The 26,159-nt window shown below is 46.3% G+C and overlaps 1 long non-coding RNA gene across 1 annotated transcript in view; it reads right to left on the bottom strand.

The window, feature by feature from the left end:
* Window positions 1–8,339: 8,339 nt before the first annotated feature.
* LOC138745253 (uncharacterized) overlaps window positions 8,340–26,159 on the bottom strand; it is a 31,660-nt gene continuing 13,840 nt past the window's right edge. Inside the window, exon 3 of the long non-coding RNA XR_011346103.1 lies at window positions 8,340–9,633. This is a non-coding gene — a long non-coding RNA (uncharacterized lncRNA). The remainder of the gene's footprint in view (window positions 9,634–26,159) is intronic.

Raw genomic sequence — 26,159 nt, 5'->3', positions numbered from 1 at the left:
ATACACAATAGCCATGCTGGTTAGGGTTATTCCCCCATTGATTGACGACGTACATGGTCCTCCAGACTCTATCCATTTTGGACCCCCACATGAATAGGAAATGTGTTTTGGGAATTGACAGGGTGGAGGTGTGGGGATGGGCCACACCTGCCTCACTTGCAGCAGTACCAAGAGCTCCTTGCACCTGATGACCGGGTTCTACCGGATTGACAGAGTTGGGCATCTCTGTGGTTCTCCCTGTCTCCTGGAACTGGGGGTCTCCTTACAGCTCCCCATCTCCTTGAGTTGGTACTTTGTTCTCCACCATCACCACAAGACAACCAAGACCCCTGGATGGAGGGCAGAGGCGCAGAGAGATCAGTGAGAATACGGGTAGTTTCAACAGGGTGGGGTCCATTCTGATGCCTGATAACAGGAGGAAACCAATGGGGAAGGAGGATGCAGGGCATTCGATAGCAGGTGGGGCAGGGTGTAGACATGGCAGCTGACTGGAATTGTCAGGGGGATACTGAGACCTGGGAGAAGAGGGGAAGGACGGTGCAATTGTGTTCTGACGAGAGAGTGCTGAGGGAGAGGCAACATGAGTGGAACCTCAAGGCAAAGGACCCCTGAATTTTTTGCAGGGATGGGCTCTGTAAATAGACTCCCAGATATCCAGCAAAGAGCATCTTTGTCCCCCTGCCATCAGGAAGGAGATATGGAGGAATAAAAGCAGAGAAGCCAGGGAGGGAAATAGCTTCTTCCCACAGGCCGTGAGATTGACAAGGCAACATGAGCTTGATGGGAGCTAAGAATGAAAAGGTGGTGAGGAATATGAACTGATTACAACAGCACAGCCAGCAGGAGAGTGGGGCCGAAGGGCCTGTTTCTGTGTTGTCTATCTGGACCAGCCTTTTCAGTTCAAACTTTAAAAGACCAAACCATTTTTAAATTTAAAATCAACGGTATAGAATGAATCAAGAGACAAGATGTCTGTCCAGCGGCAAGCGTCGAAGGGACTTCCTGAAACGGAGGCTCTGAAACGACAGGGAGTTTCTGGCCCGAATGAGGTCCGGCTTCCTCTGGAAGGAGGAGAGGAGGCAGGGATAATGTGGGGGAAGGGGTGCCTTCCTACATTCACCTCCCATTTCCTCTACACCGTACCCCTCCTCATTTCCCTGCCCATTCCCCTCCCTCATCACCTCCACATTTCCTGTGCCCCGCTCGCCGCCCACGCTCCCCTCCCCAACCTAACCCTAACCCCAAACAAACCCTAACCTTAACGTTAACACTACCGATACCTTTAAACACTACACCACATCCCCAACCCTAACTCTTATTTCCACCCTGTCCTCTAACCCTATACCTACGCTGTCCCCTAAACCCAACCCTAATCTTACCCACCTTTCCCTAACCCCAACTCACACCCCACCTCTACCTCCTACTCCTACCCCCTTCCCCTAAACTTAACACAAGCCCACTTCCCCGAACTCTAAACCTAACCCTAAACCTCGACCTAACCCGAGCCCACATCTCCTAACCCTAAACCTAACTGTACCTCTACCCGTCCCTGACCCTTATCTTAAATCTACCCACCTTCCCCAACACTAAGCTAAACCCTACCCCTATCCTCTATACCTACCCCCTTCCCCTAACCCTACCCCATTCCTGCACCCCCTACCACTAACCCATTACCTACCCCTACCCTCTCACTACCCCCCTTTCTCCTACCCCCTTCCCCTATCCTTCCTTTCCCTAAGTTAGGGGTAGGAAGGGAAGGGGAGGGGAAGGGGAGGAGGGGAAGGGTAGGAGGCAAAGGGGAGGGGGAAAGGAGAGGGGAAGGGGAGGTGAAGGGAGGAGGGCTAATTTTAGGGCATAGGTGTGAGGGTAGGTGAAGGGGAAGGTGAGTGGGAGGGGGTTGGAATGGAGGAGAGGTAGGGGAGAAATGGGAGGGGAAGTGGGTGAAGGGATATGGAAGAGGTGGTGAATGGAGTTGGCAGGGCCAGAGGGAGAAGGGGAGGGGTTCAGGCCATCATGATGTTGTCCGTCCTCTGTTCAGCTGGGATGCAATGTTCTTCTGGACTCTTGTATTGTCTCTGAGATCGCTCCTTCTTCTGGGAAGAGAAATACGAGTGAGAGAGATGCCGTCTCCGAGGCCTGATCACGATGACTTTGGAGGGCCCCAACTCTTCCCCCATCACCCCCCTCCCTACCCCTGCACACTGGGGCCTTTCCCTTCCTCTGCTTTACCTGAGGAAGTGTGTTATGGAGGAAACCACAATCTATATCTGCAGAGCTCAGAGTACCGTGTTTCCATCAGGCAACACCCTGGTTCACCACGACATGGCAGCAAGATGCTGGACAAATCATGGATGGATCAGTCGAGTCCCTTCAGCTGACCCATCTGAACCTACCCCACAACAATATTACTCTTCCCTCCCTCTCACCAGTACCTTCTATTTTTCTTTTATTCCTGTCCCTATATTAAAATCTTTTTCATGCCTTTTTTGGATGAGCCTCCAGTACTATCCCTGGCAATGTATTCCAGCCACCCACTACATTCTGTGTGAATAAAATATGCCCCTCACATCTTGTCTAAAGTTCCCTCATCTCACCTTATTTAGACGTGCACTGGTATTCTTGCCCCAGGAATGCACACAATATTCCAAGTGTGGTCTGACGAGAATTCTGTACATCTGCAACGTTACCTCTCAGTTCTTGAACTCAATCCCCTGACTCCTGAAGGCCAGCACACAATACACCATCTTAAACTCCCTCTCAATTTGCACAGCAACCTTGAGCGATTTATGGCGCAGGATCTAAATATATCTCAGTCCTGCACACTGTTCATAATCCTGCCATTAACCTAGTGCTCTGCCCTCACGTTCTTGTAATCCGCATTCAATAATGATATTGGTCTATATGAAGCTAATTTTAATGGGTCTCCAACCTTCTTTGGAATAACTTTTATTCGTGCCCTTGAAAATGACTCTGGAAATTAACCTGTACCAGTTGCTTGTTTAAGTACATCTGATTTACAGGATTCAACTCCATCTGTCACTTCTCTGCAAACTGGATGACCTATGACAACCTTCTACACTGTCTACCCACCCTTCCACTCCCATCATCATGCATAAAAATCAGAAAGAGCAGGGGTCCCAGAGCAGATCCATTTGGAGCGCGACTAGTCATTGTTCCATCCACTACTACCCTCTGTTTACTGCAGACAAGCCAATTCTGAATCCACACAGCCAAGGCTCCATGGATCCCATGCCTCCCGACGTTCTGAATGAGGCCACCGTGGGAACCTTGTCAAGCACCTTACTAAAATCCACGTGCAGCACATACAGACCTTGACCTTCATCGATTTCCTTTGACACCTCCTCGAAATACTCAATTTGACTCGTGATGCAGGACCTGCTCCTCACAAAACTATCCATGAGTTTCCCCAGCATGTTTGTGCATTGCCCTCGGCCCCAGCATCTGCAGACTTCCTGGCCAGTCCCTCCCTTACCCCTTCCCAGAGCTTCCGCATCCATTACAACATTAAGCATTGCTGCCCAGTACAGACCTTTATAAACGTTCTCCACAACCAACTAACCCTTACCCGTACCACACCCATAACTATGGGTGGATTCAATATCCAATTAACTTCTTTGTGAAGTAATGCATCAGGAATTTGATGTTGATTCCCATTTTGAATAACTTTTCATAATTCTCGCTCAGCTCCTTTAAAGTTAGATCCATTATCAGAACATAATTCTTTTACTTGACCATGTCTAGGAATAAAACGCCAAAGAACATTAATAAAAGAGTCTGTATCAAGCAATGACGCTGCTTCAATATGAATTGCTCTCATAGTCAAACAAGTGAAAATAACTCCATATCGTTTTTCAACACTTCGTCCTCACTTTACTTGCAAAGGACCAAAATAATCAACTTCCACGGATGTAAATGGGAATTCATCAGGTGAAACTCTGTCCTGTGGTAAATCTGCCATTTGTTGTTGTCCAGGTTTTCATTCTCTCTGTTAATCACAAAGAGATGACACCTCATGATTTCATTATTAATATATTTAAGCACTGATGTTCTATCAGTCCAAAACACAGGATCTGCTAACTCCATCTGTAATTCTCTTCTTAACATAGCGTCCATTTTGCTCGCCATAGTAGCAGCAGTCAATTCCATTCAAGGTCTGGTGACTGACTTTAATGGAGCCACTCTGGCTTTTCCCATTACAAATCCACCATCTACTCGCACTTGGTTATTTCACAGGACTCAGTAACTGACAGGATCAAATCCACCTTCACTTACATCAGAAAAATGGTGTAACTTAGCAAATGTGGCCACTCCAAAGTCTGTTGACGTCAAAACTTCCAAGTATTTGAAGACGCTCAATCTAATTTTTCCAATCTTGTGCAATGGATTCTGGATTAGTTTCATCCCATCCAAATGTTCTTCTGCACAAAACTGGTATTTGGCCGGGCTGATCATTAGGCTGAATTCGGCCAGTCGGGAGAAGAGGGTGTGCAGGTGAGACTTGTGTTGTGCCCAGTCTCTGCTGGCAACAAGAATGTCATCCAGATAAATGAACACGAATTTCAAATCTCTGCGCACTGTATCCATGAGGTGCTGGAAGGTCTGGGGGGTGTTCTTGAGCCTGAAAGGCATGCATAAAAATTCGAACAAACCGAAGGGGGTGATGATGGCCGTTTTGGGGATGTCCTCGGGGTGCAATGGGATTTGATGATACACGCACACCAGATTGACCTTGGAGAATACTCTCATATCATGCAGATTGGCCATAAAGTCCTGAATGTGAGGGATGGGGTAACGGTCAGATACTGTCATGTTATTAAGCCGTCAATAATCTCCGCAGGGGTGCCAGCCATCGGAGGCTTTTGGGACCAGGTGGAGCGGTGAGCCCCAGGGCTGTCAGAGCGACGAATGATCCCCAGTTCCTGCAGATGCGAGAACTCCTCTTTCGTTATCTGAAGCTTATCTGGCGGGTTTAACAGTAATGTACGATAAATTGTATCAGACACTGTGACCCCAGGTTCACAGTTGGGAGAATAATTAACGGTGATGTACAGTCGACGACTTTGGCAGATACTGTGACACTGTGTTCACAGTACTGAGAAGGTTTAACAGAGAAGTATGGTAGAATAAGGCAGAATCTGTGACTCCAGGTTTACAGTAGTAAGAAGGTTTTAAAATGATGTACAATAAACTGAGGCAGATACTATGAAATCTGGTTCAGTGTGGGGAGGAGGTTAATGGTGATGTAGAGGAGACTACGTAGATACATTGATACTGGGCTCAGAGTGGGGAAAAAAAGCTTTATTGGTGTTGTTTGGGAAACTGAGGCAGTTACTGTGACACCGGGTTCATAGTGGGGAAAATGTTTAACAGACCTGTACGATAACCTTTGGCAAATAAAGTGACACCAGCTTCATATTGGGGAGAATTTTTAATGATGATGTACACTAAACTGTGGCAGATACAGTAACACCAGGCTCACATTGAGGAGAAGGTTTACTGGTGATGTACAGTAGAGTGGCAGGCTCTGTAAAACCGAGTTCACAGTAGTGAGAAGGTATAATAGTGATGTACAATAAACTGTGGCAGATACAGTAAAACCGGTCTCCCAATGGGGAGAAGGTTTAATGGTGATGTGTGGTAAACTTAGGCTGATACTTTAACACCAAGTTAACAGGGGGAGAAGGTTTAACGTTGATGAACGGTAGATTGAGGCAGAAACTGAGAGTCAGCATTCACAGTAATGTGAAGGTTTAACAGTGATTTACTATAAACTGTGTCAGATACTGTGACAAGATGGGGCAGAGGGTAGACGTGTGGTTCCACCCTTCCCCAGTTAGACTATTAAATGCTCCATTTTAAAAGTTGTAAAAGTGATTAAAAATACTGTTTATAGACTTTGGAATTGTGGAGGATCAAAATAGCTACAAATGTGAAAAAATCGAAAACTCAGTTCCAGAAGAAATTACCTTTCAAAAGTGTTGAAGAATTATGGCCGAGTTCAACTTGAAGCAACGGAGTTGTCGACTGGCGTCTCCAAGCCTCAGAGGACTCCTGCCCGGCGAAGTATTTCGTCAGCACCACTTGCGCTATCGCAAGATGGCACCAGCTCAGCGATGAGTTCAGCGGTTTTGACTCGTGCATTCATGAACATAGGCGAGAGGGCGGGCCAGCTGAGCGAGGACAGGCCCGTGAGCCTGCAGCATTGCCTGGTGGTCAGGGGAGGTACAGTGTAGCATCAGAAGACGCACCTGCGCAGTCGGTGGCCCTACCGGGCATGCACAATGTGTCGAGGGTCCACAAACCTTTGGAGAAGGTGTGGGCTGTGGAGGAGTCTGAGCGACGGTGAACTGACGAGGTCGGCACACTGTTGTCGGGTGTCCAGACCCGCAGCAGCACCGGAAGAGGATCTATTGCTATGGAGGAAGAGGATGCTCAACTTCATTAGAATTTGAAGAACTGGGGACTGCGGCAAAAGAAGGTCGGCCTCAAAGGGAGATGATGGATCCTGGACTGGATTCTGTGTTTCCAATTCTGGAAGGGATTGCTCAGCTCATGGAAGATATGGCAAATATATCAATGCAGATGACTCATCAGATGACTCAAGGATTTTCAGAAATGAAAACTAAAATGAACACTGTGTGTGAAGAAATAACTTTTATGAAGCAAGATATTAATGTTGTTAAGAGTGATATTACGAGATGGACACGATCAGTGGATACTGCGCAAGATCATTTTAAAAAGATTGAGGAGGCTTTCTTGAATGCAAGAGTCAAGTGGAGCGTAATAGAGAAAAAATGGCAAAAGTGGAAGATCCTTTTGTAGATTGGGGGATTCAGAAGAAGGAATTATTGAAGAAGTTTGACTCATTAGAAAACCAAAGTCGTAGAAATAATGTTAAGATAGTAGGTCTTCTGGAAGATATGCAAGGTTTGGATCCGGTGAAGGTTTTGAAGAAATGGATCCCAGAAGTGTAGGGCAGGTAATTCATTCCAGATGGACTGGAATTAGATCGAGCGAACAGAGCATTAAGGAAGAAACCATTTCCGGGCCAATTACCACGAGCAGTTTTGATTCGCTGTTTTAAATATCAAGACAGAGAGATGATCCTCCGATTGGTGGTGCAGAAAACACGGCAAAATCAGGCTCCACTGATGGTTCAAAATAATAGGGTTTTTATAATGCAGATCTGAGTCAAGAAATTATCAGAAGAGACCGAGAATTTAATTCAGCCTAAGAAGTATTGTGGCGAAAGGGATATAAATTTGCTTTACGTTATGCAGCAGTATTGAAAGCTTTTTATGGGAATTTTCAATCTCAGTTTTTTGAGAATGACCAAGATGCTTCAATATTTGCTAATTCATTGCCAGATGGACGAGGAAATGGGCGATCGTCACCATTGTCACCGAAGAGAAGAGTCAATGGGAATGGAAATGGGAAGATTGGAAAATATGGAAAGAATGGGAAAAAAGTTGAATTGATGCAAAGTCTTCTCGATATTGAAGATCCGGAACAATCAGTGGGACTGGAATCAATGGGTTGAATGTGTTTGTTTCAGTACTTTGTGAAAGTCTGACTGGGGTTGGGTGACACTGAGTCCTTTAGTCACCTGCCACTTGTGGACTTTACCACACCCAGATTTTTAGGCGGCTACTACTTTTGAGTAGCTTGTTTTGGGATTGATTTTTATATTTTTTTTGGAATTTTTAAAATAGGTGGGGATTCTGTGACACCAGGTTCACAGAGGGAGAAGTTTTAACAGTGATGTACGGTATGTTGAGGCAGATAATTTGATACCAGGAATAAAGTGGAGATCAGGTTTAACTGTGATGTACTGTAGACTGAGGCAGATACAGTGACACCAGGTTCACAGTGGGGAGGAGGTTTAATGGTGATATACGGGAGACTGAGGCAGAATCTGTGCCACCAGGTTCACAGTTGGAGAATGATCAACAATGATGTACGGTAGACTGAGACAGTTACTGACACTGGGTTCACAGCAGTGAGAAAGTTGAAAAGTAATGTCCGATAAACTGTGTCAGATACTGTGACACCAGGTTCACATGGGGTGAAGGTTTAACGGTGATATACGGTATGTTGAGGTAGATAATGTGACACCAGTTGCACAGTGTGGATAAGGTTCAACGATGATGTCCGGTAGACTGAGACAGTTACTGTGACGCTGGGTTCACAGCAGTGAAAAGATTTAACAGTAACCTACGATAAACTGTGTCAGATACAGTGACACCAGGCTCACAGTGGGGACAAGGTTTAAAAGTAATGTACGATAAGCTGTGTCAGATACAGTGACACCCATTCACAGATGTGTGAAGGTTTAACGATGATGTATGGTAGACTGATAAGAGATACTGAGACAATGGGTTCACAACATTAACAAGGTTTAACAATCATGTACGATAAACTGTGTGAGATACTGCGACACGAAGTTCAGAGTGGGGAGATGTTTTAACGGTAAAGTACAGTAGACTTTGGCATATACTATGACACTGAGTTCAGGGCAGTAAGAAGGCTTAATGGTGATGTGCGTTAAACTGAGGCAGATACTTTAACACCAGGTTCACAGGAGGAAAACGTTTAATGTTTATGAATGGTAGATGAGGCAGAAAATGTGAGATGGATTCCACAGTAGTAAGAAGGTTTAACAGTGATTTACTATAAACTGTGTCAGATACTGTGACATCATCTTCACATTGGGGATAATGTTTAACAGTGATGTACGGTAAATTGAGATGGATACTGTGACATGGGGTGCATAGTGGGGAAGAGGTTTATCAGTGATGTACGATAGACTGAGATCAATACTGTGACACCAAGTTCACAGTAGTGAGAAGGTTTAACGGTGATGTACGGTCGACTGAGTCAGATACTGTGACACCAGGTTCACGTTGGGGAGAAGGTTTAATGGTGATATACTGTAAATTGAGATATATACCGTGACACCAGGTTCACAGTGGGGAGAATGTTTAACGGTGATGGACGGTAGACTGAGGCAGATACTATTACACCCGGTTCACAGGGGGGAGAAGGTTTAATGGTGAAATACTGTAAATTGAGATATATTCTGTGACACCAGGTTCACAGTGGGGAGAAGGTTTAACGGTGATGTATGATAGACTGAGGCAGAAACTTTGAGACAGGATTCACATTCGTGAGAAGGTTTAACATGGATGTACGATTAACAATGACAGATACTTTGACATCAGGTTCATATTGGGGAGAAGGTTTTACGGTGATGTACAGTAGAGGGAGGCAGATACTGTGACACCAGGCTCATTGAATTGTTCATTTATCTTATTTACAACATCTAATTTATGTGCTCCATTTTTTTGTGGCAACTTCCAAACATTCCATAAACTTCAATTCTAATCATATTTTGTTCATTTAAATAGGTCACCACTAAAAGACCAAATCGTTTGGTCTCTTAAGTACACTGCACAAAATTAAATTCTTGACCTGGGTTTGGTTCAACGGCACTTCAGTCTGCTTCATTATTTTTTCAGCCCCTCGTTTTGTGCTTTCTGCTTTGCCCAGCTTATTCGCCAAATGGGCATCCAACTCTGTCTTCTCAGCCTGACCCAACGTCTCCTCTGTAAACTTAAGCAAACCAAGGAGACCAAAGTTAAAATTTTCACATTGGCATTTTCAAACACAAAAATGACGCTGTGACTTGCAGTTTCACATCAAAATCCCACTTGCTAAACTTGCAAGCAACTGAATCGCATCCAACAGCTGGAAAAATGCAAGAGCACTGCTTGGTTAATGCAAAAATTCCACCCAGTCACGTCATTAAAGGCCTCCAAGTTAACAACAGATAGCAACCTGAAAGTTAAATACAAAGATCTGTATCAGGAATATTAACGGGCTTTTAAAAAAAATCTTTTCCACTATTGAAAGAAAACTCCTCAGGGAACACCAGGCTCTTGTTGAACAATTTCTGTTGTATTCCTCAAAATGGTTTGAATCTTGATTTCAAGCAGAGTCATTTGGTGAGATTGTTGGTCCAGAACAAACCCTGCCCACACACTCCCTTAAGTACCTGCAAAATCGTGGCTCAGCTCTGCTCCATGCTAAATTTATCAAGCTTTTCTGAAGAGATAACAGACTTCAGATGCTGGTACATTGAGTCCCAAAACACTAATGCTTCCCTGAAAAACACACCTCTATCTGAAAACCAACAAGAACCTTCCCGAGTGGTAAATATCAACAAGACATAATATCATGTAACTGTTGTGTTTGTGTTGTTGGAGAATTGCCTTTCCATTCAATCAGAATTAGAGTTTTGGGTGCCGTATTTGAGAAAAGATGTGCTGGTGTTGGAGAAGGTCAGAGATGATTTACTGGAATGATATCAGGAATGAAAGGGTTAGTGTATGAGGAACAATTGCCAATTTTTCGACTGTACTAGTTGGAGTACAGAAGGATAAGGGGGACCTCAGAGGCATTTCAATGGCTGAAAGGCTTGGACAGAGTACATATGGCAAAGATGTTTCCCATGGTAGGGGATTCTAGGACAGGAGAGCATAATTTCAGGATAAAAGGGTGTCAATTTAAAACAAATGTGAAAAAATTGATTTTGTCAATGGGTCGTGAAACCCACGTGAGGTCATTGGGTGTATTTAAGGCAGAGCTTAACAGGTATTTGATACTTCAAGGAATTAAGGGTAATGGGGAGAGAGCTGGACAGTGGGGATGAGTGGAAGAATGGTGGAACAGACTCGACAGGCCAACTTCTGCTCATATATAACATAACATAACAATTACAGCACAGAAACAGACCATTAGGCCCTTCTCGTCCGCACCGAACCAAACACCCCTTTCTAGTCCCACCTCCCTGCACAATGCCCATAACCCTCCATCTTCTTCTCATCCATATACCTGTCCAACCTTTTCTTAAATAATACAATTGACTCCGCCGCCACTATTTCTCCCGGAAGATCATTCCACACGGCTACCACTCTCTGAGTAAAGAAGTTCCCCCTCATGTTACCTCTAAACCTCTGCCCCTTAATTCTTAACTCATGTCCTCTTGTTTTAATCTTTCCTCCTCTTAATGGAAATAGTCTATCCACATGCACTCTGTCTATCCCTTTCATAATCTTAAATACTTCTATCAAATCCCCTCTCAACCTTCTACGCTCCAAAGAATAAAGACCTAATCTGTCCAATCTCTCCCTATACTCTAGATGCTTAAACCCAGGTAACATTCTGGTAAACCTTCTCTGCACTCTCTCCACTCTGTTTATATCCTTCCTATAATTAGGCGACCAGAACTGCACACAGAACTCCAAATTAGGCCGCACCAACGTCTTATACAATCTCAACATCACCTCCCAACTCCTATATTCCATGCAATGATTGATAAAGGCCAGCATACTAAAAGCCTTCTTCACCACCCTATTCACGTGAGTTTCTACCTTCAGGGAACGATGTACCGTTACTCCTAAATCTTTCTGCTCTTCTGTATTCCTCAATGCTCTCCCATTTACCACATATGTCCTATTCTGATTCTTCTTACCAAAATGAAGCACCTCACACTTATCAGCATTAAATTCCATCTGCCATTTTTCAGCCCACTTTTCTAAGCAGCCCAAATCCCTCTGCAATCCTTGAAAACCTTCTTCATTATCCACTATTCCACCTATCTTAGTATCGTCTGCATATTTACTAATCCAATTCACCACCCCATCATCTAGATCATTAATGTATATAACGAACAACAATGGGCCCAATACAGATCCTTGAGGCACACCACTGGTCACCGGCCTCCAACCTGACAGACAATTATCCACTACCACTCTCTGGCCTCTCCCTTTCAGCCAATGTTCAATCCATTTGACTATCTTAAAATTTATACCTAAAGACTACACCTTCCTAACTAACCTTCCATGTGGTACCTTATCGAAGGCCTTACTGAAGTCCATATAGACAACATCCACTGCGCTACCCTCATCCACATTCCTCGTCACCTCTTCAAAAAATTCAATCAGATTGGTCAAACATGACCTTCCTCCCACAAATCCATGTTGAGTGCTCCTGATCAGACCCTGTCTATCCAGATGTTTATAAGTACTATCTCTAAGAATTTTCTCCATTAATTTACCTACCACAGACGTCAAACTTACAGGCTGATAGTTGCCAGGCTTCCTCCTTGAACCCTTTTTAAATTACGGAACCACATGCGCAATGCGCCAATCCTCCGGCACTATCCCCATATCTTGTGATCTATATCCTGCTGGAGACCAAGACAACCCTCCTCTTGTATTCCATTCTTAGAAAACATTCTGCATCGTGGTTTTATGTCACATGAACCCATTTCCGATTGAATCCCATGTTACAAATAACCCAATACAAATTCTGCATTGAGAGGACTGCAGCTTCCTCTTCTTAAAAATTGTTATAGAGCAGCTCAAATGAGATTTCTTGCTTCTTTATTTGAAAGGGATAAAATAGAATCAAATAAAATAGGAGAGGGAAAAGCAGAAGAATTATGTACAAGTGGGAATCAAAATTAATGGTTGGTGATAAAGATACACAATTGTTGAAACATTTGATTAATATATGGAATAAAATAAATGATGAAATTGGTGTAAGTGGATGTACATCACCCAGAATGGCTTTGATTCAAAATCCTCGTCTCTTTTTCAAAGGATCATCAATTTCTGGATAGCGGGTTTCGTAAGGGATTTATAAATGTTGAAGATTGTTATGAAAGGGGTCAATTAATGTCATTTGACCAACTGAGAAATAAATATCGTACAACTCATCGCAATCTTTTTTGCTATTTCCAACTAAGAGCATATTTGAAGGATAAGTTAGCACCAACCATGTTGTACTGAAATAGAAATTCCTTATAAGAGGAATTGTTAAAAAATTATTTGATGATGTCCACTTTATTACAAGTAGGAACTTTTAAGTGAGGAGTTCATAAGTTGAGACAAAGGTGGGAAATGGATCTGAATATTGTAATTGATTGGCAAATATGGGAGATCCATATAAGGAACTCAATGAAAGATATAAATTAGTTCAGTATCATTGTTTTGACATCAGTCATGTAGCAGATGTCAGCAAGGATTTTATCTGAAAGCTGCACCTGGAGTCAGGTGACTCAGGCTATTGGATTTGAAAACCTCCTCAGGAAGCTGATTTGGCAATAGAAACATAGAAGATAGGAGAAGGAGTAGGTCATTCGACCCTTCGAGCCTGCTCCACCATTCAACGAGATCATGGCTGATCTTAAAGTTCAGTACCCCGTCCCCGCCTTCTCTCCGTAACCTTTAATACCCTTATACTGAAGAAATAGATCTAATTCCCTCTTAAATACATTTAATGAACCTGTCTCTACTGCCCTCTGTGGCAATGAATTCCACAGATTCACCACCCTCTGGGTCAAGAAATTCCTCCTCATCTCGGTCCTAAATGGTTTGCCTATTATCCTCAAACCATGGCCCCGGGTTCTGGATTTTCCCACCATTGGAAACATCCCATCTGCATCCATTCTGTCCAGTCCTGCCAGAATTTTATATGTCTCTATGAGATCCCCTCTCAATCTTCTAAACTCCAGCGAGTACAATCCCAATTTCTGCAATCTTTCCTCATAAGTCATTCCTGCCATTCCAGGTATCAGCCTGGTGAATCGCCTCTGCACTCCCTCCATTGCAAGAACATTCTTCCTTAGATAAGGTGCCCAAAACTGCACACAATGCTCCAGGTGTAGTCTCACCAAGGCCCTGTACAGCTGCAGTAAAGTATCCTTGTTCCTATACTCAAACCCTCTTGATATGAAGGCCAACATACCATTTGCCTTTTTAACCGCCTGCTGTACCTGTATGCTCGCCTTCGGAGAAAGGTGTACAAGTACCCCTGGTCTCTCTGCACTTCCCCATCTCTTAATATATTGCCATTCAAATAGTAATCTGCCCTCCGGTTTGTATTACCAAAGTGGAAAACCTCACATTTATCCACATTGTAGTGCATTTGCCATGTATCTGCCCAGTCCCTCAATTTATCCAAATCACACTAGAGCTTCCTGAACCCCTCTTCCATGCACACAACCCCTCCTAGGTTGTGTCATCTGCAAATTTGGAGATATTACATCCAATCCCCTCATCCAGATCATTAATGTAAATTGTGAACAGCTGGGGTCCCAGTACAGATCCCTGTGGCACCCCACTGGTCACCGCCCCCACTGGTCACCGCCTGCCACTTAGAAAATGAGCCATTTATCCCAACTCTCTGTCTTCTACCTGCCAGCCAGTTCTCAATCCACATTAATACTTTTCCCCCAATCCCATGAGCCTTGATTTTGGAAGCCAGTCAATTATGCGGGACCTTATCGAAGGCCTTTTTGAAGTCCAGGGACACCACATCCACTGGCTCTCCCCCATCTATTTTACCTGTCACCATCTCAAAGAATTCCAATAGATTTGTCAAGCACGATTTACCTTTTGTAAATCCATGTTGATTCTGTCCGATCCCTTCTCTGCTAGTCATATGCTCCACTATTACATCCTTAATAATGGATTCCATCATTTTGCCCACTACAGATGTAAGGCTCACCGGCCTATAATTCCCCGCTTTTTCTCTACCCCTCTTTTTAAATAGTGGGGTAACATTAGCTACCCTCCAATCCATGGCTACTGATCCTGAGTCTATCGAGTTCTGGAAAATAATTCTTAAAGCATCTGCTATCTGAATGTCCACTTCCTTAAGAACCCTAGGATGTAGATTATCAGGCCCTTGGGATTTATCTGCCTTCAATCCCATCAATTTCCCCAAGACCATGTCCTTAGAGATACTGATTTCTTTCAGTTCCTCCCTTGCATTAGTCTCTATGTTTCCCAACATCCTTGGGAGGTTATTTGTATTCTCTCTTGTGAAAACAGAACGAAAGTAAGAATTTAATTGGTCTGCCATTTCCTTATTCCCCATTATATATTCCCCTGATTCTGACTGCAAGGAACCTACTCTGGATTTCACCAATCTTTTCCTCTTGACATATTTATAAAAGCTTTTGCAGGTTTTTATATTTGCCGCAAGCTTACTTTGGTAATTTATTTTTGCTCTCTTGATCACGTGATCCAGGGGAGTTGTAATAATTCACTTCAATGCAGCATTTTGGATCTATTGACCAGAGTTCCACACTACAGCAGTGAGGAAGGAATTCACAACTAGTTTTTCTTCTATAGTTACTTCTTACACCAGTGAAATTGAATAGAATAAAATCAGAATTATCAGATGAATGTTTGAGGTGTGGTGAAGATGTCGCAACTTTCTTGCATTCATCTTATCTTTGTCCAAATGTGAGATCATTTTGTGGAGAGCAGGGAGAGCAGCAGCGGCCCCGGCCCCGGTCCGGGCGAAGGGTAGACGGCGGCGGCCCCGATACGGGCAGGAGCAAGGGGGAGACGGCGGCCCCAGTCCGGGCACAGGGAGAGCAGCAGCGGCCCCGGCCCCGGTCCGGGCGAAGGGTAGACGGCGGCGGCCCCGATCCGGGCAGGAGCAAGGGGGAGACGGCGGCCCCAGTCCGGGCACAGGGAGAGCAGCAGCGGCCCCGGCCCCGGTCCGGGTGAAGGGTAGACGGCGGCGGCCCCGATACGGGCAGGAGCAAGGGGGAGACGGCGGCCCCAGTCCGGGCACAGGGAGAGCAGCAGCGGCCCCGGCCCCGGTCCGGGCGAAGGGTAGATGGCGGCGGCCCCGATACGGGCAGGAGCAAGGGGGAGACGGCGGCCCCAGTCCGGGCACAGGGAGAGCAGCAGCGGCCCCGGCCCCGGTCCGGGCGAAGGGTAGACGGCGGCGGCCCCGATCCGGGCAGGAGCAAGGGGGAGACGGCGGCCCCGGCCTCGGTCGAGTGAGGCAGGCGGAGGCCCCGGTCCGGGCAGGGAGTGGGAGGCAGCGGCCCCAGTCCAGGCACAGGGAGAGCAGCAGCGGCCCCGGCCCCGGTCCGGGCGAAGGGTAGACAGCGGCGGCCCCGATACGGGCAGGAGCAAGGGGGAGACGGCGGCCCCGGCCTCGGTCGAGTGAGGCAGGCGGAGGCCCCGGTCCGGACAGGGAGTGGGAGGCGGCGGCCCCAGTCCGGGCACAGGGAGAGCAGCAGCGGCCCCGGCCCCGGTCCGGGCGAAGGGTAGACGGCGGCGGCCCCGATACGGGCAGGAGCAAGGGGGAGACGGCGGCCCCGGCCTCGGTCGAGTGAGGCAGGCGGAGGCCCCTGTCCGGGCAGGGAGTGGGAGGCGGTGGCCCCAGTCCAGGCACAGGGTGAACTGCGGCGGCCTCGGCCCCGGTCCGGGCAGTATGGACCGACCTAGGAGGGGAGGCAGGCCCCTCCAGCCCGGGTAAGAAACCTGCATAGGAGAAGGCCACTCCGATATAAAACCTACGACCCAAGGACCTCGCTGCCACGTCCCAGCTTGCTTGGCCACGGCACACGAACCATGGGTGTAAAGGGTGGGGCCAGTACTGCACGCACTGCACTCCACCTAAAAGCTCCTTTGCGCAGGCCCGAGGACAGGTCCACGTCCTCTCCCTCCACGTCCTCCCCCTCCACGTCCTCCCCCTCCACGTCCTCCCCCTCCACGTCCTCCCCCTCCACGTCCTCCCCCTCCACGTCCTCCCCCTCCACGTCCTCCCCCTCCACGTCCTCCCCCTCCACGTCCTCCCCCTCCACGTCCTCCCCCTCCACGTCCTCCCCCTCCACGTCCTCCCCCTCCACGTCCTCCCCCTCCACGTCCTCCCCCTCCACGTCCTCCCCCTCCACGTCCTCCCCCTCCACGTCCTCCCCCTCCACGTCCTCCCCCTCAAAAGATGCTCACAAACTCAAGCTAGCATGCTGGAACATCAGAACCATGCTAGACAAGACTGACAGCCACCGACCTGAACGTCGGTCTGCCCTCATTGCACATGAACTCCTCAGACTTGACATCGACATAGCCGCTCTCAGTGAAGTCCGCCTGGCAGATGTAGGCAGCCTCCAAGAACGCGGCGCGGGCTACACACTCTACTGGTCTGGCAAGCCTTTGGATGAACGACGCCTATCTGGTGTAGGCTTCATGGTCAAGAGCTTCATTGCCTCCAAACTCGAAAACCTTCCGACAGGCCTCTCGGACCGAATCATGTCCATGCGACTCCCACTTCAAAACAAGCGTCACATCACCCTCATCAGTGTCTATGCTCCAACCCTCCAGGCGGAACCAGCAGAAAAGAACAAGTTCTACACCGACCTGCGCAACCTCATCCAACGTACCCCTACAGCCGACAAGGTTGTCATCCTGGGCGACTTCAACGCTCGTGTCGGCAAAGACTCAGAAACCTGGCCAGGAATCCTGGGCAAGCATGGCGTCGGCAAGTGCAACGACAATGGGCGCCTCCTGTTGGAGCTCTGCGCAGAACAGCGGCTTGTCATTACAAACACCCTTTTTCAGCAGAGGGACAGCCTTAAGACCACCTGGATGCATCCCCGATCCAAACACTGGCACCTCCTGGACTACATCCTGGTGCGAGAAAGTGACAAACAAGATGTGCTCCACACCAGGGTCATACCTAGCGCGGAATGCCACACTGACCACCGGCTGGTTCGCTGCAAGCTCAACCTTCACTTCAAGCCAAAGCCCAGGAACAATAAAGCCCCCAGAAAGAGGTTCAATGTTGGAAAACTGCAGTCAGACGAAGCGAGAGGAAACCTCCAGGCAAACCTCAAAGCAAAGCTCGACGTTGCAACCCGCCTCCCGGACCCGTCCCCTGAAACCCTCTGGGATCAGTTGAAGACTACCATACTGCAATCCACTGAAGAGGTACTGGGCTTCTCCTCCAGGAAAAACAAGGACTGGTTTGACGAAAACAGCCAGGAAATCCAGGAGCTGCTGGCAAAGAAGCGAGCTGCCCACCAGGCTCACCTTACAAAGCCGTCCTGTCCAGAGAAAAAACAAGCCTTCCGTCGCGCATGCAGCCATCTTCAGCGCAAACTCCGGGAGATCCAAAATGAGTGGTGGACTAGCCTCGCCAAACGAACACAGCTCAGCGCGGACATTGGCGACTTCAGGGGTTTCTACGAGGCTCTAAATGCTGTGTACGGCCCCTCACCCCAAGTCCAAAGCCCGCTGCGCAGCTCAGACGGCAAAGTCCTCCTCAGCGACAAGATCTCCATCCTCAACCGATGGTCAGAACACTTCCAATCTCTTTTCAGTACCAACCGCTCAGTCCAAGATTCCGCCCTGCTCCAGCTCCCTCAACAGCCCCTAAGGCTAGAGCTGGATGAGGTTCCCACCCTGGATGAGACATATAAGGCAATCGATCAACTGAAAAGTGGCAAAGCAGCAGGTATGGATGGAATCCCCCCAGAAGTCTGGAAGGCTGGCGGCAAAACTCTGCATGCCAAACTGCATGAGTTTTTCAAGCTTTGTTGGGACCAAGGTAAACTGCCTCAGGATCTTCGTGATGCCACCATCATCACCCTGTACAAAAACAAAGGCGAGAAATCAGACTGCTCAAACTACAGGGGAATCACGTTGCTCTCCATTGCAGGCAAAATCTTCGCTAGGATTCTACTAAATAGAATAATACCTAGTGTCGCCGAGAATACTCTCCCAGAATCACAGTGCGGCTTTCGCGCAAACAGAGGAACCACTGACATGGTCTTTGCCCTCAGACAGCTCCAAGAAAAGTGCAGAGAACAAAACAAAGGACTCTACATCACCTTTGTTGACCTCACCAAAGCCTTCGACACCGTGAGCAGGAAAGGGCTTTGGCAAATACTAGAGCGCATCGGATGTCCCCCAAAGTTCCTCAACATGATTATCCAACTGCACGAAAACCAACAAGGTCGGGTCAGATACAGCAATGAGCTCTCTGAACCCTTCTCCATTAACAATGGCGTGAAGCAAGGCTGTGTTCTCGCACCAACCCTCTTTTCAATCTTCTTCAGCATGATGCTGAACCAAGCCATGAAAGACCCCAACAATGAAGACGCTGTTTACATCCGGTACCGCACGGATGGCAGTCTCTTCAATCTGAGGCGCCTGCAAGCTCACACCAAGACACAAGAGAAACTTGTCCGTGAACTACTCTTTGCAGATGATGCCGCTTTAGTTGCCCATTCAGAGCCAGCTCTTCAGCGCTTGACGTCCTGCTTTGCGGAAACTGCCAAAATGTTTGGCCTGGAAGTCAGCCTGAAGAAAACTGAGGTCCTCCATCAGCCAGCTCCCCACCATGACTACCAGCCACCCCACATCTCCATCGGGCACACAAAACTCAAAACGGTCAACCAGTTTACCTATCTCGGCTGCACCATTTCATCAGATGCAAGGATCGACAATGAGATAGACAACAGACTCGCCAAGGCAAATAGCGCCTTTGGAAGACTACACAAAAGAGTCTGGAAAAACAACCAACTGAAAAACCTCACAAAGATAAGCGTATACAGAGCCGTTGTCATACCCACACTCCTGTTCGGCTCCGAATCATGGGTCCTCTACCGGCACCACCTACGGCTCCTAGAACGCTTCCACCAGCGTTGTCTCCGCTCCATCCTCAACATCCATTGGAGCGCTCACACCCCTAACGGCGAGGTACTCGAGATGGCAGAGGTCGACAGCATCGAGTCCACGCTGCTGAAGATCCAGCTGCGCTGGATGGGTCACGTCTCCAGAATGGAGGACCATCGCCTTCCCAAGATCGTATTATATGGCGAGCTCTCCACTGGCCACCGTGACAGAGGTGCACCAAAGAAAAGGTACAAGGACTGCCTAAAGAAATCTCTTGGTGCCTGCCACATTGACCACCGCCAGTGGGCTGATAACGCCTCAAACCGTGCATCTTGGCGCCTCACAGTTTGGCGGGCAGCAGCCTCCTTTGAAGAAGACCGCAGAGCCCACCTCACTGAGAAAAGGCAAAGGAGGAAAAACCCAACACCCAACCCCAACCAACCAATTTTCCCTTGCAACCGCTGCAATCGTGTCTGCCTGTCCCGCATCGGACTGGTCAGCCACAAACGAGCCTGCAGCTGACGTGGACTTTTTACCCCCTCCATGGATCTTCGTCCGCGAAGCCAAGCCAAAGAGACAATATTTATGGAACAAGTTTTAGGAGATGTTTTTCCACAGAAACTGACCTTATTTTTATTGAGAAATATTGAAGGAACAAGGCCCAAATTAAATCTATTAATATATCAATTGAAATTTGTTAAATTAACGTTAGCGGTGATGAGGACATGTATTGAACTTACTTGGAAATCACATATATTTTTAGGGATGCCCAGATGACATGCAAAAATTCAAAGTTGTATTCCTTTGGAAAAAATTACATTTCACTTGAGAAATATATACTCTATGCTTTTGCAAATTTGGCACCTGAATATTCAAATATCAGGCTTCAATTTGTAATAATGCCCTTTCCATCCCTCTAGACATGTGAGATTCTCCTCTTAGTTACATTTTTTTTATTTAGATTTGTTAGATTTCTTCGCCACCGTGAACTCTGGGGAAGCGGACGACTAGTGCAGGGCACCAGAAAACAGAAAGACCACACCCCACCAACATCTCAGAAGCAGACAATTCAATCTACAGGTCAGTGACCAAGGAAGCAGACCATTGAGGGGTTCTGCAGCTGAAAGACCCACATAGGTGGCAGGCTGTTGGTGACTTGAGGAGAGGAACCCACGCAGGCTGTGGGCTTCTGGACAAAGCAGTCAACGAACTCACACCAGGCTGTGGAATGCTAGAGACTGGGTCAAAACTGGCTAAAATGGTGTCAGGTATCAGACCTGGGATACGAGTGAGTGCTAAATGGTTCCTAATTATGTCAGAGGTTCAAAACTGGAGCTCACATTGCCAATGACTTGGATAGTCTGTGAGCACTGAAAGAGAATCCACAGACCCTCAGTGACTTGACCCAGGGCTAGGGATGGTGGGGGTGGGGGAGCACTCAGTCTTTCTCTGACTGCAAGAGGCATTTCAGGCAATTTCTGCCAGAGGTGAGTCTGTTTGTCTTACAGCAGGAAAAAAGCAATTTTGTGTGATATGACACTTTTTAATTACATGACAGTAAATTGTCTCCTGAAATAGAGAGAGAGGTTCAAGTTTCAAACTATTACAAACTCCACTCACCAGATTATACCTCTTCCCACTTTTTTTTTGTAAGGACACCATTGATTTTATCACAACTCCTCTGCTGCATCTGTCCTGTGACAGATTATATATTTTACATTGTATATAGAGATTTTTTTGAAAGAGATGGATTGTAGGAGTCGTTTAGGTCACAAACAAACACATACACTGTACAAAACAGCTCTTATTTAAATTGCAAGAGCTTTGCTGAGAGTGAGTCATGCAGGCGCCAAGAGCCTTTGCAAAGACAAAACAAGGAGACTGCTTTGCTATAATTTCAAAATTAGGTGCAAATGGATTATTGTTTTTAAAGCAACAGATGAATGGACTCAGAAGTTTGGGTCAGGTGCAGTCATCTGGCTGGTTGCAGTTTGCTGTTCTAAGAAGGTCATGTGGTTTTGCAAGCAGAGAGGAGAGGCCAAATAGGCTTTTCTTCTAAAAGAGAGAGAGAGAGATGGCAAGCTGACATCTTGTTGAAACCCCATTTTGAAGACGGGTTGTGAGTTCTCAGTTCAGCCTGTTGAAAAACCTTGTTGTCCATACAAGAGGAAATGGCTGGCTAGAAATGGTGTTTCACCTGAAATAAAGGAAACAAAAGGAACTCAATGGTGACCTGCAGAAGAGGTTATCATTTGGAAAACCCTGATGGGTCAAGTTTCTTTGGCAAGACACCAAAGTGGCTGATCAAAGGGAATCAGTTTATGTGTGTCCAATTAGCAAGAAATCCCTCTCTGAAATCAACAAAAAACTTCCTGGAGGGTAAACATTTACTTTTAAGCACCAGAGCTTATCATTCATATTCAAATTCATAAATGTTGAATTCTATGCACAGTATCAGAATTGATAGACACCGGTGAACTTGGAGTTGTGTCAAAGAACTTTATGCACATTAAATACACATGCTCTTCGAATTAGAAGGGGGTAATGGAAGGCTGTTAGGTTAATACTGATGTTAAAGTTTGATCCTGTTTTTTTTAAAGAAAATTAAAAACAATGTTTGTTTAAGTATGAATGGTGTTATTGTTTAAAATCTGCCTCTGATCGAAAGTATTCTTAGACTGAATAGACATCTGGGCCAAATGGCTATTTAAGGACAATCTGTACATGATTGTACATCCTAAAGTACAATGACTACTTCTATCCACTAAAGATTGTTAAGGAGCAAGAATAGACAATACAATCACATAAAATTCCCATCCATACAGCACACGTATTAATACACAAAACAATCACACCTCCTTATCGGTCAGGAAGGCCCTACACTTCCCAAAGAGGCTGAGGAGGTCAAGGCCAACGACTCTCATCCTGAGATTTTACAGAGGCGCAGTTGAGTCTCGACCATTGGATGGTCTAGTTGCTGTATAGCATCAGACAGCAATGATGCAGAGTAGTGAGGATCACTGGGGTCTCCCTTTTTCTGTAGATGACATTTTCTGGGAGTGTTATTCAAATTGGGCTCAAGGAATAGTACAAAGACCATTTTGATCTAGTGAACAGCATCTTTAACCACGTCCATCATCAAAATCAGGACTTACATGCTGGGGAATAGCTTCTTCCCACAGGCTGTGAGATGGATGAAAAGTATCCTGTAAGTGTGATCATCCTCCCAAATATTTATATATGTAGCGTCTACTTTGATAGAGCTACTAAAGCAACACACACACACACACACACACACACACACACACACACACACACACACACACACACACACACCTGGTTAGTCAACACAAAAGTGCTTTATTCAGTCTTTACAGGCTTCTTCTATTTACAGCATGTCCCGGGCTCCATGGGCCAAGGTGGGACATCATTTATGAGTTTGCTGCAGATCCACGGGACCACAGGTTTAAATTAAGTCCTGTGAGTGTCCCGTACCTTCCGGCAGGGGAAATCACAGATCAACGTGCCATTCCTCGGCACGCAGGACCACGTGCATGCGATCAATTAAATGGATGAGTTCCCAGCTGTCTGCCTTATGATTTCATGTGCCGGCCAAAGAACCTTGCCCTCTCGGCCCGCTACAGAGCTGATGCACAACCCCCCCCCCCACCCCCAGAACCCTTGCCAGAAAGTAAAACACCAGCTGCATGCACCTTAGGTGGACACCCTCATCGTCTGGGCACTGAATGGGTAAAGTGGGATCCACATGAGCAGGCTTTTGTCTGTCCCAACTAAACAGTTGCGAATGTCCCCCAATGTCCAAAGTATACTCAAACCCATCCTTCTTCACCACGCGGAAAACACCCTCATACGGTCATTGTAACAGCACTCCTGTGTCCTGTCTGCGCACAAAATCAAAATCAGTGTCCAGGAGTGGTGGGGTACATTCTGTTAAGGGGATCCAAGCCAATGGGTAGGAAAAGCTTTGCTGATCACGATACCATGTCGAAGCTGTGGAAGGAAGTTCAGATCAGAGTTGGTTGTGAAATGAATGTCCCATGAAACTGTAAGGACCGTACCATAAACCATCTCTGCAGACAATGCAGATGTATCTTACTTTGGAGCTGTGTGCACTCCCAAAAGAATGCATGGCAACTCATCAACCTAATTGGGACCAGTGAGTCGTGCCTTAAAAGTGGACTTCAGTTACCGGTGGGAACGAGGGTGAATTGTGTTCCGCGGACTGAATTAATGTGGGAAAACCAAATCTAGCCATCCAGTTGACGATGAATGCTCTGGCCCTTGTCTCAGTGTCACTGGATGGCAACGGGACGGCATCTGGGCAGCACGTGAAATGTTCTACTACTGTTAGAATATATCTCATGTTTTCAGATTCTGGCAATGGTCCAAGCAGGTTTACATGCACGTATTCCAACTGTCTGCATACCGTGAGGAAATGTTGAAGAGGTGCCTTAGTGTGGCACTGAGTTTTGGCAGTCTGGCAGGAGGAACATGTGCAAACCCATTGCACGACGCCTTTTCTCAGTCCATGCTATACATATTTATTTGACATGAGCTTAACAGATGTTCTGATCGATGGATGAGATAAGCTGTGTATCTGGTCAATAAGGTGTTTCCTCCAAGATGCAGGAAACATTGGTCTAATGTAGCCCAAATACATGTCACAAAGTAAGGTTGGCCACCCAGTTGTGCTGGCCCCTGCTGTCTGTCCAGGTTAGTCATGGCTGTACTGTATGCCTGAACATCAGCGTCCATTGCTTGGACACTGGCTAATTCAGGAATATCAATGTCACCTTGAATGTGAAATATAGTCAGTCTGGAGAGAATATTCATGACGAGATTGTTTTTACCAGATGTTATCCAAGTAGATGTAAGGGAACTCTAAATCTTTGCCCAAAGTGCTTATAACCTGCTGGCAGGTTTGAACAGCATTCTTCAACTCAAGTGGCATCCTAAGACATTCAAAAAGCCAAGAAGGGGTAATAATCACCGTTTTAGGAATGTCTTCCTTATGGATGGGATCTGATGGTATCTCATAAAAAGATCAACCATGGAGAAAGCACAGAAATTGTGCAGATGGGAGGCAAAATCTTGCATATGAGGGACGTTAAGACAGTGGGTCTTATCCTGAGATATGTTACGTGGCTTACAACATCTCGAGTACAGACAAAGATTAAAGAGACAGCGACTTTATTCATTGGAATGTAGATGGATGAAGGGGGTTATGGTAGAGGTATTCAAAATTATGAAAGGAATAGATAGACTAGACGTGAGTAGACTCTTTCTCCTGAGGGCAGCGGTGGTTGGAACAAGAGGGCATGAGTTCAAGGTAAGGGTGCAAAACTTTTGGTGAAATGTTAGAGGATGCTTCTTCACTCAGAGAGTGGTGGCAGAATGGAATGATTTTCCAGAAGAGGTCATTGCGGCAGGGTCCTTTCTGTCATTTAAGAGAATGTTGGATGTGTACATGGATATGAGGGGGTTGGAGGGATATGGCCAGAGTATTGGAGGGGAAAACTAGTGGAGTTGTTCATGTGAACTGGCACAGTCTAGAAGGGCCAATATGACCTGTTTCCATGCTGTAAACGGTCATATGGTTATATGTGCTGGGCTCCACAGGACAAGGTGGGACCTCATTAAGAGTTTGCTGCCGGCAGGTTTGAATTAAGCCCCGTGATTATCCCATGCTTTCCGGCAGCAGACTCCAAATTTCAAAAAGATGAATTAACTATTTCCATGAACCCTCCACTTTTACGTCTATTTTTCTAAATCCACCCCATAATCTAGACATCTTTACTTAACCCAACCCACATTTCTTCTCCCATTCAAAGCTCTCAGTAATACACCAAGGCAGTAAAATAAAAACTCAATGCTGGAAATACTCAGCGGGTCATCTCCTGGAAAAATAATCGGAGTTGAAACCTTCAGGTCGATAACCTTTCACTGGGATTCAGAAAGATGATCAAATAAACCTGATTCTCTTTGCTGAGAAAAAGAAGAGCGGAAATAACAAATTGAAAATGTGGGATGAAATGCCCGAGCAGCAGAAATGGCAGTGGTGCTGGATGAGTGGAGTCGACTCGCTGATCTGCACATCTGTCTGGATGGAGGGGTAAAGGATGAACAAGACAAACATGATGCCGTCACTGTGAGGTTCAATACGACAGCTGCAGAGAATCTGAAATGAAGGAATGGTGAAAATACTTGTTTTTGGATCAATGTGACAAAATTTGACCTGACAAAAGAAAACAACATTGCTTTGCTCTTCCAGAACTCTCTCGATCAAGGGGCACAATAAAATAGTCCAGAAGTCAACATTAAGAAATTGAACAGAGAAGTTATACAAATCTGCAGCAAGAGATAAAACACAGTTACATAATTTCATGAAAGTGGTGTCACAGGACGACAGGGTTCTAAAGACAGCTTTTTTTCATCTTGGTCTTCATTAATTAACATATTGAAAATAGGAGTTGGGAAGTTATGGTGAGGTTGGATAAGATGTTGGTGAGGCCAAATATGGAGTATTGTGTGCAATTCTGGGCACGTAGCTACAGGAAGGGTATTAGTAAGATTGAAAGAGTGCAGAGAAGATTTATTCGGACGCTGCCAGGTCTTCCTGAGTTGAGC

Source organism: Narcine bancroftii, chromosome 11 (genome assembly GCF_036971445.1).
Source record: "Narcine bancroftii isolate sNarBan1 chromosome 11, sNarBan1.hap1, whole genome shotgun sequence".
In the NCBI taxonomy this organism is placed as follows: domain Eukaryota; kingdom Metazoa; phylum Chordata; class Chondrichthyes; order Torpediniformes; family Narcinidae; genus Narcine; species Narcine bancroftii.
This window is presented reverse-complemented; position numbering and strand designations above follow the sequence as displayed.